The 16,061-nt window shown below is 41.9% G+C and overlaps 1 protein-coding gene across 3 annotated transcripts in view; it reads right to left on the bottom strand.

The window, feature by feature from the left end:
• C1QTNF7 (C1q and TNF related 7) overlaps positions 1–16,061 on the bottom strand; it is a 72,813-nt gene that overhangs the window by 22,893 nt on the left and 33,859 nt on the right. The window contains exon 2 of one of the 3 annotated variants that reach the window (XM_036096539.2): positions 3,108–3,169. The exons of the other annotated variants lie outside the window; for them this stretch is intronic. The gene's annotated coding sequence lies outside the window, so the exon portion shown is untranslated. The remainder of the gene's footprint in view (positions 1–3,107; positions 3,170–16,061) is intronic. 3 annotated transcript variants of the gene reach the window in all.

The following is a 16,061-nucleotide window of genomic DNA, read 5'->3' as shown; positions in this document are numbered from 1 at the left end:
CAAAGTACCAACTAAAGAGTGAATCACCCATTCAGGGAACTGTGTAGTATGGAGGTCTCTCAGAAAGTTTCTAATGACCCTGGGAATATGTTCAACTAGAGAGAGCTGGCATTTGAAGATGAGGCACACCTGTGTGTGGCAGGAGAGAACCATGCAAATAGCACATACTGAGCAAAAATACTTTGATCATGTTTTTCTAATTCTTTTATGCTCTAATCTGACTCTAGACATGTTCAAAGTGGAAGGAGGGAGAAGAGATGGGGGAAGAGTGAAAAACCATAGCAGATCCTGAGCTGAAGGCATGGAAAAGGGAACAGGCTGTATTTTGGATGTGAAATGAAAGTTATGATTTAGATTTGTCCTTTTAATATCTGAAAATGAGTCACAATTAAATAATGAAACTGGGTCATGTAATTGAAAATGACCAGAAAGTTAAGAAATTTGCCTGAGATGTCATGAAAGGACAAGGAAGAAGGATCCAAAAGAATTTGACTAGAATAAGTGATGGGAGAAGAATGAAGTTGTTTCTCACTTATATCAAGGACAGATAAGGTCATCTGATAAATTCATTAAACTCTAGAGAGTGTTCTGAAGGAAAGGTGAGGGGTGTTTCAGGAGTGTCTAGCAGGGTGACATAGCTGAGACTATGGATCAGGGAGGGCCTCCTTGAGATATGGCATCTGGCCTGAAATATGAAACAGGAGCTGACATTAACCAGTAAGAGGTTGTGAGAAAACACTTTCAGGCTGAGGGATTGCCATGTGCAAAGGTCCTGTGGTAGAAGAGGATAATTTTGAAAGAAGGCCATTGAGAAGGAGCAAAGGAGAGCATGAGCCTGGAGGGAGGATGGCTCTCCTGGCCATGGAAAGCTCTAGTCTTTTTCCTGGGATAATAGGATCCCCTGAAGGACTGTGAACAGGATTTTATGAGTCAGGCTGTCAACTATCTCTCAACCCTGATAGGTTACAATAATGAGGATGGTATACATTGAGGTGATGCCTGTTTGCCACTTTCCCGGCTTTTCAGTGTGGTTTCTGAACCCAGTTGCTTTCATTGTAGGGAAAGAAGAGAGTTCTTGTGAGAAAATTAGTTTGCAAGTTCACTCACTCATTGAATGAACAAATGTTATTGACCCCTACTGTGTGTCAGGACTTGTCCCAGGCCCTGGGGATCAGAGTTGAAAGAGGAAGAGAGGACCCTGATGTGCACAGAGTTCCTATTCCAGCAAGAATTTCACACCATTGGAGAAGGAAGGACCCTCAGAGGGCATCAGCCTGATTTTCCCATTTTACAGACCAGAAAACAGATGCAGTGAGAAGTGACTTGCCCAAAGTTTACAATTACATATGGTGTTAGAATTAGAACTCAGGTCCCTGTATGATTTTCAAGAGTCACTCCTTGCATAGCATAGCCTCTCATCAAGCCCTCATTCCTAACTTCACATGGAGAAGACGCTGCAGTATTCTTTATATATAGAAATATCCATTAGTGGAGATAATTGAGAATTAACAAATAGCATTATTTCCAACCATAATACTCGATCCTTGCCCGTATGTCCAAAATATCACCTCTCATATTTTAAATCATAAGAAATGTTTTCAAATTTGCAGAACATTTCAAACATACATGAAAGTGATGCATACTGATGCCCGAGGCAGCCGGCTGCCAACTGCAAGTTACCCAAGGGGAATATTGTTTCCTCGGTGCCCTATTCACTTAGGCTCCCTTCCCCCCAACCCTTGCATTTGGTATGTTTTGAAGCAAATTCCACACATCATATCATTTATTCCGTAAGTATTTCAGAAAACTTAGGAATTTTTATCATCTTGGATAACAAATAGCAGAGTGATTGACACCCTGCCGCTCCATCGGCCCTTGAGACTTCTTAACCAAAAACGAGCATATTTTAGATAAGTCAAAAATGTCTTAAAAGCACTTTACTCACAGACTGCCATAGTGTGCACTAAAAGTTCTGAAATGTAATTTTATGGGGCTGTCAAGCTTTTTCAGGGACGTTTTCAGAGTGCAGTGGGAGCTCTCTGATGACCCGTTACAGAAATTCCAAGAAGCTGTGAGCTCAGTAGGGAAGGCCTCGCAGAGCTGGTCTTCCACGCCGCCGCACGTCCAGGACGGGCCCTGTTGCTGCCAGGTGCTGCAGTGTTTGGTTTTCACTAACAAAACCTGTCAAACTGTCCTGAGATTGTTTAGCAAACACCGGAGAACCAGTGCTGTTTTCAAAATGTCAGGTAATCCTGGAGTCTTGGCAGGTGAAGGCTAACGGGGTGATCTGAGTTGCCTTGGGAGCTGAAGAGTCCCTCGGCACAGAATGGGGCAGGTCAGCCCAGCAGGTGTGTGCAAGGCTGGGCACTGCTCCTTCCATCCCCACTATGGTGCCGTCCATCGAGAGAGGCGGGGGGAGAACTTGGGCAGTGACAACCGGGCTGACAGACCACGAGAGCAAAACCTCTGTGTGTCTGCCTCACAACCCCTATGCTCCAGGTTGTTCCAACTTCAGTTTGTACACTTCCCTGAGAAATATGGGGCATATGAAAGCCGCTGTATCTTTGTGTGTGTGCATGTTCTTTTTTCTTTTTAAACATTGAGATATGATCGGCATATAACATTATATCCGTTGCAGGTGCATAGCATAGTGATTCAGTATATGTGTCTATTGTGACATGGTCACACAGTCTAATTAGCATCCATCACCACACATAGTTACAAATTTTTTTTTTCTTGCCAGGAGAACTTTTAAGATTTGCTCTCTTAGCAACTTTTAGATGTACAGTGCAGTGTCAACTATAATCCCCGTGCTCTACATGGCACTCCCAGGACTTATTTATTTTATAATTGTATGTTTGTACCCATTGGCCCCCTTCGCCTATGTCACCCATCCTCTCCACCCCCAGCCTCCGAAACTACCAATCTGCTTTCTGTAGGATGAGTTTGGGTTTTGTTTTTAGACTCCACATATAAGTGAGATCGTATGGCATTTGTCTTTCTCTGTCTGACTTATTTCACTTAGCATAATGTCCGTCCATGTGGTGGCAAATGGCAGGATTTCCTTCTTTTTTATGGCTGAATAATATTCCATTGTATATACATACCACATTTTCTCTATCCATTCATCCATCGATGGACACTTAAGCTTGTTTCTGAGATGCCGCATCTTTGAATGATGAAAAATAAAAAAATAGTTACCATTTATCAAGCGTTTATTGTGCCAAGGCACTGTCCTAAGCACTTTATATGTATTTCTTGGTTATTCTTTACCATGAGCCCCAGGAGGTAGCTTCTAGGACTTCTTCATGGTGCACAAGGGGACCGAAGTTAGGGGCAGATTGGCAGTGCTGGTGAGGGGCAGAGCTGGACTCCAAAACCCTCCTCCTCCCCAAACCAACAGCCTCCAATCAGCCTCCTGGTTTCTTCTACTATAAAGCTTTCCTGCCCTTCTGCCTGTCTTTGAGACTCTGCCAAAATGCAAGTGATGGTGGCTCACTCCCTTGCTATAGCAAGTTCAGAATAAATAGCCTTTTCTTGTTCTCATCTGGTTCATCTTCACTTATTTCCACAATGTGGATGCCCACAACCCTTTGTTTCATTTCTCAGTTGTCTAAAGTTCTAGAAGGGAAGAGGGGTACTAGTCATTGGGGCCCCAATAAATGTGGGGAAGCCAATCCCTACTTTTAAGGGGTTTGCAGTCTCTGTGGGGAATCTAGGCTTCTGTTATACCCGATAAAGACTCAGGTATGAGAATGCGCCCCTTACAGTGTGCTCCTCTGGGGCAAGAACCCTCTCTTCCTCACCTATGCCCCCCACATGGCAGCCAAGGGATAGAATCTAAAGGTGCTCACTATATACTGGTGGATTAATGACTTATTCTAATTAGATGCCAGAATAAGAGCAAGGAAATTAGTCTTAAATGCTGATTGGGCTCTGGAGGCAACCACTGACCAGTAAGGTCCAACAGCCATGCGAGCAGCTCCCCTACCTTCCTGTCTCTCCCCGACCTCTTGCAACAGCCTCTGACCTGCTCTCTCTGGCCTTGCCGTCTCTGCCTTCAAGTCCAAGCTCTCCTGTGTTACTAAAGTGAACCCAAACAATGGGCACTTGATAAACAGAGATTTGCTAGATGAGTGAATAATATCACTTTCCTATTTAAAATCATTCCAATAGTTAAACCCACTCTGTAATTTTTTTGATCCAAAATATCCATTAGATAGAACTTTGCCACAGGGCAAATGCGAGGGAAAATCACAGAAAGCACAAATGGGAAGAGGAATTATTTGCTGGTATGTGGGGTGGCTTTGGTTGGAATGGTGAGACCCACCTTGTTCTTGGATTCCTGGAACACCTTGGAAGCCAAAAACATCTCCTCTCCCTTCCAGCTGGCTACATAGGGCCACTCTTTCTCTGATGGTCATTGAGAGGTATATATCTTCCCTCCCAGGACATTAGTTAGTGGCCAGGGCAAGGGACCTATCGGAAGGGTTGCAACTGGCAGCCAGGAGGTCCTTCAAGGGGCTAATGATCAACATCATTTATGGGGACTCCTATTTTGAAGGCAGCAAATAATAACACCCATTTATGAAGCACCTACTATAGAGAATCCTGACCACTTAGTGAAGTAGGTATTATTATCTGTTTATTAGCGATACAGAAAGTCAGGAGCCCAGATGAGAGAATTTGCAAAGGTCATACCTCTACTAAGTGATAGATTTGGCATTCAAACTCAGATTTTTCTGACCCCCCCCCCCAATCAAACCCTTAGTTTAATGTGAGGACAGTACTACTGCTTAGCTCCCATGATTGTTGTAAAGATTAATTGAAATAATCTACAGAAAATGAGTCCCACGTTGCCTAGAGCAGAGTAGGCACTCAGTAACTACTAGGTGAGTTAATATTGCTGGCATTATCTCTGCTGCTCTGGCTATTGCAGCTTTGGCTCCTGGTCTCTGATGAATCTTCTGTCCTGTGTTCTCTGTGCCCACTTTGCCCCTAAAAACCACCCAGGGGCCCGTCTTTGGTTTCAGGGAGGCCAGAGGTAACATGGCCAGTTAGTGATGAAACTTTTTATCCTGAGGGTTTTGAGAGTGTCTGTGTGACATTATCTAGGCAGAAAAATAGTGATGATGGTGGTGATAATAATAATAATAAAAATAAAATAATAATAATAATAATAATAATAATGATAACTTAAATTTATTGAAAACCCCTAAACTCACTTCTCTGTGGGCATTTCAGTTCTATTCCAACTGCCCGGTGTTTCTAAATGTTTACCCGGATAACAGAAGACCCTTGTTCTCTGCTTTGGTTCTTGCTGAAAACATTTGCGGCATTCTGGAGGAGAACCATGGACACGAGCCAGTATCAGAGTTAAGAGTGACAATAGACCCAACAAAGGCAAAGATTTAGCAGCAGGTGGTACCACTTGCACACGCATCCCCTGCCAGCCAAAACAACATTCTCACTGACTCCATCCCAGTGGAGAGAGAGCTGGAAATCCAACAGTGACTCATAGTGTGCTTGGGAAGAAAGCTGAGTGTAGTGGTTTTGGCAAAAAGGACAAAAGCAATGAAATGTTACCACAGTCTAAATTAGCAGGACTCTCCACATCTTCTCTCTTCCCACTGACATTTCTTTGTGGCAGCTGACGGAGTAAGACCACTGGCTTTGAAGGCCAAAGTCTTCATTGCCCAGCCATGCACCCTTGGGCAATTTGCATGAGCTCTCTAAACCTTACTTTTCTCTTCCATAAATTAAAAAATCTAAAACAGCTCAAACCAGGTATGATTGTTAAGATTAATGAAGTAATGCATCTCATTGACTGGCGTTTGTGCCACTCAAGAAATGTTGGTTTTGTTGGTGAAAGGAGAAGCAATTCTAAGTCAGAGACATTCCTTTCTTTTCTTCTTCTTCTTTTTTTTTTTTTTGTTGTTGTTTAGCAGTATTTAGAATTTACCTGCTTGCTGGTGCTAGGAAATGCATGTCTTCGGTGGCGTTCCTTCTGGGCTCTGGATCTGTGTTTTCAGAATAATCTCATCTGTGTTGTTAGAGAAACTCCCTGAGAGAATAACTTCTAAACAACTTTTTGAGACTTGAAGGATGATGTCAGATATCTGGGAAAATAAGTGTGAGGCGGGGTAGAGTAGGCTGTCAAGGTAGAACTAACAGCTTGAGGAAAAGCGTGGCATGAGAGAGGACAGGATACCTTGGAGAAAGTAGGACAAAGCTGGTGAGGAGCAGAATATTGTGAGAAGCATGATGAGAAATGCAGGTGGAGGTTGAGGCAGAGGCTGATCACAGGAGTGGAAAGGCCATTGTGGATCTTGGAATTTAACTGAACAGCAATAAGAAGCACATGGAGAGTAAGATTGGGAGTGACAGGACCATACATACAGTTTAAAAAGATCTCTTGGACTGCCATGTCCAGAAGGATTGGAGGAAGATAAGAATGAAGGGCTATGGTAGATAGCACCCTTGGGCAAAGACAGGTAAGAAAACCACTCAACCACGGGTCATGTTTCTAATGGAACCAATGACAGGTTTAGTTTGTTCATTTTTTTGTTTGGCTCTGTGTGTGTGTGTGTGTATGTGTGTGTGATTTCCTTCTAATATGTTTTCCTATTCATAGTTTACAAAGTTTTCATCAAAATCCATGTATTCTCTTTCAACCTCAAAATTGATTGTCTATGCTCTATTGCTGAGTATCATTGTCACACAAAATTATTCATATTTTATTTTAAATATGTGTTCATTAAAGAAAACTTGTAGAAGAGGAAAATGTGGAAAAATAAAAGTAACAAAAATTATAGTTCTATCTCTCAGATAATCACTGTTACCATTCTGGCTTATTTTTTTCTATTAGTTTTTGTTCTGTGTGTGTGTGAGCATAGATCTTCTATTCAAAGATTGTGATATTATCTATCACAGTTGCTGCTCTTTCTTCTTTCTTTCTTTCTTTCTTTCTTTCTTTCTTTCTTTCTTTCTTTCTTTCAATTGAAATATATCTGACACACAACATTGTGTAAATTTGAGGTGTAAAACATGTTGATTTGATACATATATGTATTAAATTATGATTGCCATTGTAGCCATAGTCGACTTTTTTAGAATCAACATATAAGTGATACCATACAGTATTTGTCTTTCTCTGTTTGACTTGTCTCCCTTACCATAATGACTTTAAGGACCATCCATATTGTCACAAATGGCAGGATTTCCTTCTTTCTCATGGCTGAATAATATTCTATTATATATACCACATCTTTATCCATTCAGTGGGTAATGGGCACTTAGGTTGTTTCCATATCTTGGCTGTTGTGAATAATGTCGCAATAAACATGGGAGTGCAGGTATCTCTTTTATATCCTGTTTTCTTTTCCTTTGGATATGTACCCAGAAGTGGGATTGCTGGATCATCTGCTTGCTTTTTCTTTAACCTAATATTATATAATAAGCATTTCTCCTCTGTTATTCTTTGGAACCATTAATGGCCAAATAATATTCATCAAGTAGTTATACCATCATTTATTTAATCTTCTCCCCCCCATGATTGGACAATTAAGCTATTTCCATTTTTTTTCCTGTTATAAATGAGATTACATTGAAAACTTTTGTGCATAAGCCTTTATCCCTATTTAGGATTATTTCCTTAGGATAGATTCCCAGAAATGGAATTACTGGGTCAAATTTGATGTTTTATGTTTCTCTTGGTACATGCTGTCCAAACTGCTTTCCAAAAGGTTGTGTGAATTTATACTACCCTGTTCCTGTATGAAAACAAAATCCAGGAGGATGTAAGCTCCCCAACAGTCAGGCACCCTTAGTCTGTGGAACACAGACCGAGACACAGAATCTTCGATTTGGAAGGAACGTTAAAGGTAGGCAAAGCTGAGCTCTACTGATGCTTGATCATAGCAGCATGTTTTGTGGAGAGGACACTGAAGCTTGTTCTACAGTGGTACTGACAATGGCGCTACCTCTGGGTTGGGTGGCGCCAAATTCCCTACACAGCTCTAGCCAGGGGTTAAGCCCTGGTCATTTGTAATTTCACAGAACTAGAGCCATAGTGCCTAGTGGGTGCTCAGCTGACCTTGCCAGTTGGGACACAGGTGATGAGACACATTGCCTGGGTTGAAGTCATCTCATTGTCTCCCTGGGTGGATGGCTCTGGCAAGACACCAAAGTTGCCTTCTGATGTGGTCAGGTCTCAAGGGCATCAGAAGCCTTCAGTCCCCAGGGGGTTCCTCTTCTATGGAGTCTTTAAAGTATGAGCCACTTTTTTTTTTTTTTTTTTTTTTTTTTTTTTTTAGTATGAGCCACTTTTAAAAAGCTTTCCAGGAGCCCTTGCTCAAAAATCAGAGTTATGTGGCCAGGAGGTAGAATCTATTCCTATCTCTTCTGCACCCGAAGTGCCCAGCCCTCCTGGCCTTCCCACCAAGGCTCTACGCTGACCTTGACCTACCAGTGAGCCTTTCCCCTGTTCATTGCTGGCCTTCTTTTGCTTTTCCTTTGCCCTTCAGGCTATCTAGAGCCTACCACTCTTCAAGATCAACTGAAAGCTGGCTCTGCTACCTCCGGGCCATTCATTCACTTCACTGAGATTTATTCCACTCCTCTATACCAACTACTGGCCATATGCTGAGGTGTAGAGTTAGACAAGCCCTTTCTAGTCCTTATATACACTTTATTCTTGTGGAGCTCTATGACATTGCATGTTGCTCTCTTTCAACCTGCAAGATCTTTCTGTGTCTTCATCTGGTTCAAAACCACACTTATTAAAAAAAAAAATCTTCATTAACATTCAACTATGTGCCCAGGCATTTGTCAATACTGTTGACTTACTGAGGCCTCTGAATCTGCAGTGGGTTAGGGGGCTGAACAACTCCCAGGAGTTTCACTGAGTGCTGTCCCGGGTTCCACACTGTGCTGAAGGCTTCACACACATCCACTCACTTCATCTTCTTAAAACCAGAGAAGGTAGTTACTATTATTACTATTTTCACTTTATACGTGGAAAAACCCAGGCACAGGAAGTATGTATCTTGCCTGAGACCATGCAGGCTTAGACTCTTAACCACTATATTTTATGACTTCTTTGTAAGTAACTACACACCAAGGATAGTAAGTGCTACAAAGAAAAAAAAGGGGAGTTGGTGTCAGAAGTTAAAAAGGGGGAACTATTTTAGTTCTTGGGGTCAGGAAAGACCACTCTAAGAAAGGGAAATTTAAGGAGGTTCCTGAGGATGACTTAGCTGGGTGAAGACAGGAGAGGAGTCCTCCAGGAAGGGAGAAGAGCCTGAAGGTCCTATGGCAGGAGAGGGCTTTGGGAATTCTAACAAATGAAAGGACAGTGGGTTGGGGCTTACAGGGCAAGGTGGCCTATAACAGAGGCAGAGAAATAGATGAGGTCAATTCAGGGCTTGAAGGGTTAAATTGTATCTTAAGAGTAATGGGAGGCGCACCTGGGTGGCTCAGCCAGTTGAGGCTGAGCATCTGACTCGATTTTGGCTCAGGTCATCTTTGTTATTCTTAAAATGATGCTCTGCTGAGTGGACAGTGGATTGGAGAGGGCTGGTGAAGGGAGATGAGTGGTCGGTTGGGAGGCTGATGCAGCCAGTAGGGCAAGAGATAATCATGGTGGGCACTGTGGCAGCAGGAGATAGAGAGAGGAATGGAGACTTATTTTTGTTTAAGTCTTGATGGATTAGACATTGTGTCCTATGGGAACCCCTCTGACATTGTCAACCCCACCTAGCTCTGGAGCACCCTCTCTCTGCTCCATAGCACCCCAACCCATGATCACACAGGTGATGGTCTTCACTTTATATTATCTGCTTTCTCTCTGGACTGGGCGCTATCTATTGTTTATTGTTTTGCCTACTGTTGCACTCTTACCACTAGAACAGCGCCTGCCACAGGGCAGGTGCTTGATAAATGATTTAAAAATGTGTTTAATCAGCCACTTACTGTGTGCTGGTCCCTGCACAGTCACTGTGCATTGTCTTGTGTGCTGCACTCAGTAACCCCAAATGAGGTGGTTAATATTTCATGCTCATTTTACGGAATGAGAAAAGATTGTTAGATCTTTAGAGAAATAGAGAAAATAGAGAAAACAAAGGCATAAAGGACCAATCACCTTAATCATACTCATGTAATTACAAAGGGTTAGAGCCATGGCTCGAACCCGGGTTTGTTGGTGGCAAAGACCATGTGCCAAAACACCTAGCTACCTTCCTGCCTGCACCATCCACCAAGTTTGTGCATTAGGGAAGCAGGGCTCTTGCCTGGATCATCACAGAATAAGAAATCCTGGCACAATGCGGTAGGCAGCAAGTAGGTGTGCGTGGAACTCTATCCCAACTTAGACAGTGTAGGCATACAATGGAATATTGTTCAGCTCTGAAAAAGGAAGGAAGTACTGATATATGTCACAACATGGAAGAACCTTGAAGACATTATTCTTTTTTTTTTTTTTAAGATTTTTATTTATTTAACAGAGATAGAGAGAGAGCACAAGTAGAAAGAGGGGCAGACAGAGGGAGAGGGAGAAGCAGGCTCTCCGCCGAGCAGGGAGCCCGATGTAGGGCTTGATCCCAGTACCCTGGGATCATGACCTGAGCCGAAGGCAGCCGCTTAACCGATTGAGCCACCCAGGCGCCCCTGAAGACATTATTCTAAGTGAAGAAAACTAGACACAAAAATCCACGTATTGTATATGTCCATTTGTATGAAATATCCAGAACAGGTAAATCTGTAGAGATGGAAAGCAGAGTGGTAGTTGCCAAGGGTTGGAGGTGGGAGTAAGAAATGAGAAGTGACTGCTTAATGGTTACAGGGGTTTTCTTTTGGCATGAAGGAAATGTTTTGGAGCTTGATAGAGATGGTGGTTGTACATTGTAATGCACTAAATGTCACTGAACTGTTTAAGATGGTAAATTTTATATCATGTAAGTTTCACTTCCATAAACAGTAATGCATGGAAATGAATTATACTAGCTCCAGGCTAGTGGTTAACTGAGGAGCAAGGAAAGGATCAAAATGGAGCCTCAGCTTAACTAGTAATTTTTAATTTTTTTTAATAAAGAAATAAACTTTAAAAAATTTTCTTTATAAAAGATCTGAAATAAAAAAACTAGCATTATTTGAGTTATTGCTGGAAATTCTTCCATATAGGGAAGGGGAGCTAAGGCAAAACAGAGTGACAGAGCTGAGAGTTAAGGCAGAGTTGGCCAAATTTTAGCCAAATTCTACATCCACTAAAGCCTCTGACTTTAATGTAAAAGGAGGGACTTTGAGGTCATGTGACTCAGACAGTTCTCCCCTTAGAATGAATGCAATGTCAATGTGAGATCTAACAAACTGCAAATATCAGCTTCCGATAAATTGGTCTGTCTTCCCTCGGATGGAGGAGGAGTTGTCCGAGACACCAGAGTACATCAAGTGCAGGGCTGAGTCTTCCCAACTGAGGCTCAGTCAGATGTCATGGAGAGAGCTGGTGCCTCAACAGAGTAGCTGCCCAGGTGTGCAGGGAAGTAGAACTCAGGCACCAACCCTTTCTGAGAGGCCCCGGGACCCTGCCTGGGAATGCAGCATTGTGTACATGTGTCAGTGTGGCTAATTTCCAGACTCACCTCTTGGGTGGGTTGTGTTTGCCTCTGCGTTGTACCTGAGGAAATGGAGGCTCAGGTGAGGAACATGCCCGCTGTCAAAGAGGGAGCAAGACAGAGCTGGGAGTCCAACCCAGGCTGTCTGCTGGAGCTTGTGTTTGCTGCAGTGCCGAGCCTGCACAAAGAAGTTTCTGGATAGGCACGTGTTTAACAAATAAATGAATAGTAGCAAAACAAAATAGTTTTAATGGCCAAGTAGTTTGGTAAAGATTCACAGAATTCAAACTAGCTAGAGGGTAGGCATGTCCATAGGTTGTGCAAATACAAAGTGGTACAACCTCTTAGGAATGCAAAATTTATATTGACAATATATACGAAGAGTCTGAAAATTGTGCAACCCTTTGTCTCAACATTTCTACTTTTATGATTTAATTTGAAGAAAATTTTAAAAAACGTAGACAATGCTATATGTACAGTGATGTTGATCACAACTTAACATACTCTTTTTTGGTTATTAGAAATTATTTCTTTTACAGTTATAGATTGATTAAGTCAATGGCACATCAACAAAAGGACTATTTTGTAGCCCCTAGAATCTATGTTCTACAAGAACATTTAATGACAGAGGCAAATGTTTATTACATATTAATTAAGGGGAAAAATAGGCTGTCAAATAGTGTCTCTAGTGTTGGAACATTCATTTTGGCTTTAAGAAATAATAAATGTATCACAAAGATGAGAAGCCTCAATATCAAAATATTAATGTGGCTCTATTGTTGTGTGGAGGTGTTATGGGTGATTTATATTTTCGACTTTCATTTCCATTGCGGTTTCCAAATTTCCATGGGGGGCAATAAGCATATTCCTTTTGGTTTTAAAAAGTCAATAAATGCTGCATTAAAACAAAACAAACTCACTCTACCCTCCCAATGGACAATATCATGTGTAGATAGAAGGAAGGTCCTTTTTCTCAAAGAAATAAAACATTGTTAATATAAGAGGTTATTTGTGGATATTTACCTCAGTGTATTTTCTCTTCCTCCCTCTTTTCTTTCCTTCCTTCCTTCTTCCTCCTTTCCTTCCTTCTTCCTCCTTTCCTTCCTTCCTTCCTTCCTTCCTTTCTTTCTTTCTTCCTTCCTTCCTTTCTTTCTTTTTCCTTCCTTCCTTCCTTTCTTTCTTTTTCCTTCCTTCCTTCCTTCCTTCCTTCCTTCCTTCCTTCCTTCCTTCCTTCCTTTCTTTCTTTCTTTCTTTCTTTTTCTTTCTTTCTTTATGTACAATTTTAGCTCCTTCTCTTCTTGGTGCCAGATTTAAACATTTGGTTAAAGTCCCAAATTCTCTTCTTCTACACTTTCTCATTGAGGAATTTGAGAGCAAAGAGTCTTGTATTTTAGACATCTGGGAATGGCCGAGATTTTGGATCAGTTTTGTGAAAAGATGTATTTTTTCAGTTGAGCAAGTGTGAAGCAAATGCTTTCAGCGTGTCTATTAATCTTAGTGGTCTGAGTGATGTAAGGGTATGCTCACTCATGTTTTATGATGTTTGGTTTCATAAAAATATGTTTGGTTTCAAGGCATTGGCCCCTGTTCTCTGTTGACTGGGAACAAATTTGGACAATGGAAGGCATCTTGAATTTTTTCCCAAACCTAGTTTGTTTTTTAAACATCAACTGGAACTCTGTGATGGTTATGACTAACACATTTGTGAGTTCATGAAAACATTTATTTTAATAGAAAAAAACCCAATAGAACAGCACTAGAACCAGAATGCCCTATGCCATATTTTGCCAAAAGTCTCCTGCTGGATGGTTTTAGGGATAGATTCAGATGGCTGTTGCTATTTATCAAGCTGAGAAGACATGGGGCCAGCTCCATTTAGGTCACGGATTGTAAAAGGCAGAAGAGGAAAAACAAAAGGATTTTCTAGGTGAGTTGAGGAAATTAAGCCTGATTTATTAGCAGCTGGGTCACAGGTAGCATTCTCTTCGGAAAACACCAGAGTTGAAGTTAATAATGCACCCAGTGGTGCCCTCAAGAGCCATGTTAGAACATTTTTATCTTTAATCAGTCTTCAGAACTTTGAGATGGCATAGGGCAATGCTTATATTATAAGGTTCAGTGAAAAAGTCCCAACACAGAAATGTGCGCATAGGATTTTGTAAGGAGAAAAATAAAACGAAAGAAAGAGCACTCTACATTAAAAAAAGAGAGAAATATAACAAAATCTTTCTTTTTTTTTTATGATCATGAACCTGTTTGTTGTTCTCTACCTTTATTTTCTGAAATTCATAATAATCATGCATTATTTTTATAATAAAAGACTCATTCATTCATCCAACACGCAGTGCCAATCACCAAGGTTAGGATTCAAAAATGATGTAGCCACTTATCTGCCACAAAGAAGCTTACAGCACTCTTGGGGGAGAGAGACAGATAGAAAAGAAGTGACCAGTGGCCACGAGGGAGGGATATGTAAGGTCACAGTGTGAATCAAAAAAGCAATGGTATTATATTTACGTGTAGAGTCAAAATTTAAAAATAATCAAGTGCATATGACCATAATGACAAAGTCCTGTGTGCATGAAAGAATATCATCTCTTTGAGTCCAGGTGGTTCTGTCTAGTTACGTGTGTTTCAGAGGATGAGGTCCTTACACTGAGACGATCCATTTTGTAGGGGCTGAGGGAGGGGCACACAAGTGTTGGGGTTGGGGCTTTCCAACTTGTCAATTTGAGAAATGTCATGACTCAGTTTCTCTGAATCGTTTTCTCCACCTACAGAGGCTGTAACTCTCTTGTATTCATGCACAGTACCTTGCTCCCTTGGATCCTGTGTTTCAGATGGATAATCATCATCTTCAATTTCAGTCACTGAAGCATATATCTTTTAGCAGGAAGTAGAGTGATAAAGAGCTCAACAAATTAGTTAGAAATCACTTTCCAGAAAGAGAACACAGACTCTGGATTGGGTCTCAAGGGTTTTTTTTAAAGAGATAGTGCATTAACTTGGAATGTAGAGTTGTTTGTTTTGGCTGTTGAGAGACTTTTGGGGTGTTTGTTAATTTTAAGCATCTCAGCCATGTTGTATGTGGTGGGGTTTCCTCACACTGGTTATCTCTCGGTCAAAGAAGTGTTATTCGTTTGTTACACAAACAGCTCTCAGTGTCTACTATGTGCTTGGCCTGTTCTCAGAGTTGGGGTGACAGCGGTCAGCAACAGACAAGATCTTTACCTTCACGGAGAGATAGGTAACAAACATGTAGACAAACGAATGGATAAGGAAATCGGTGTTAAATGCTGTGCAGGGGGTGGGTGTGGAGGGGTTGTGTGCACACTGTTGGTGTGGTTCATTTTGATCACTTTTGTTAGCAGTCACCTGGGCAGGGTAGACTATATCTGCGCTTTGGGGTCAGAGTCACCTGGGTCCTAATCACAGGCCTGGTGCCCACCAGCCTTGCTAGCTGTGTGCCCACAAGAGAGTTACATAACTAATCTGAGCCTCTCGCCTCTGTTTTATGGACAAGGATGCTCCCTGTCAGGGTTGTTGTGATCACAAAATGGGTTAAGTGAAAGATGTGGACTGTGTTAGCTGCTTAGAAACAGAGTGGTGGGCACTCTTTCTTTGAATGCTGTCTCTATCCCTAATGCTGGTTCTGTTGGGATTGCTGGGACTCTAAGCCTGACAGCTTTTCCTTCTCGTAACATCTCAGAGGAAATAGCTCTGCAGGTACACTTGTGGCCTTCTGCATTGTCTTTCAGCTTTACTTACTTCCCAGCTGTGGCAAACTGAGCACAGGCCACCCAAAGATGTCCATGTCCTAACCCCTAGCATCTGTTACTATGCGACCTTGCTTGGCAAAGGGGCTTCGCAGATGTGATGAAGTTATATCTTGAGAGAGGGAGATTATCTTAGGTTATCCAGGTCAGGCTCCTGATAAAAAATCAAGAGTCCTTACTAGAGGGAAGCAGGGGGGTTGGTGTTAGAGAGGGAAAATAATGTGAGGATGAAAGCCGAGGGAAACAAAATCAGAGAAGGAGGTGCTATCTGATGGCTCTGAAGGTGGAGAAATGGCCACGAGGCAAGGAATGTAGGCAGCCTCTAGAAAAGAAGAAGCTTCTCCCCTAGAGCCGCCAAGGAAGGAACACAGTCCTGTGAACCTGTTTTAGACTTCTCATCTCCCGAGCTGTAGATTAAGAACCATGTTGATTTAAGCCACCAAGTTTGTGGTAATTTGTAGCAATAGGGGAAATGAATACAGGTGAAACCAGGAGATCCTGCCTGAGCCCCAGGCAACATGAGAGTAGGGGTCTCTGGGGCTGGTCAACATAATGATTTCTAAAGCAAGCATGCCTGTGCTTGAAGCCCAGCTCCACCACTTACTAACTGTGATCTTGAGAAAATTCCAGTCTCTGTGCCTCCGTGTGCCTTCTATAACATGGAATGAAAGCTAAC

This window comes from Halichoerus grypus, chromosome 3 (genome assembly GCF_964656455.1).
Source record: "Halichoerus grypus chromosome 3, mHalGry1.hap1.1, whole genome shotgun sequence".
Classification (NCBI taxonomy): Eukaryota; Metazoa; Chordata; class Mammalia; order Carnivora; family Phocidae; genus Halichoerus; species Halichoerus grypus.
The sequence above is the reverse complement of the archived record's forward strand: the minus strand, read 5'-3'. Positions and strand labels throughout refer to the sequence as shown.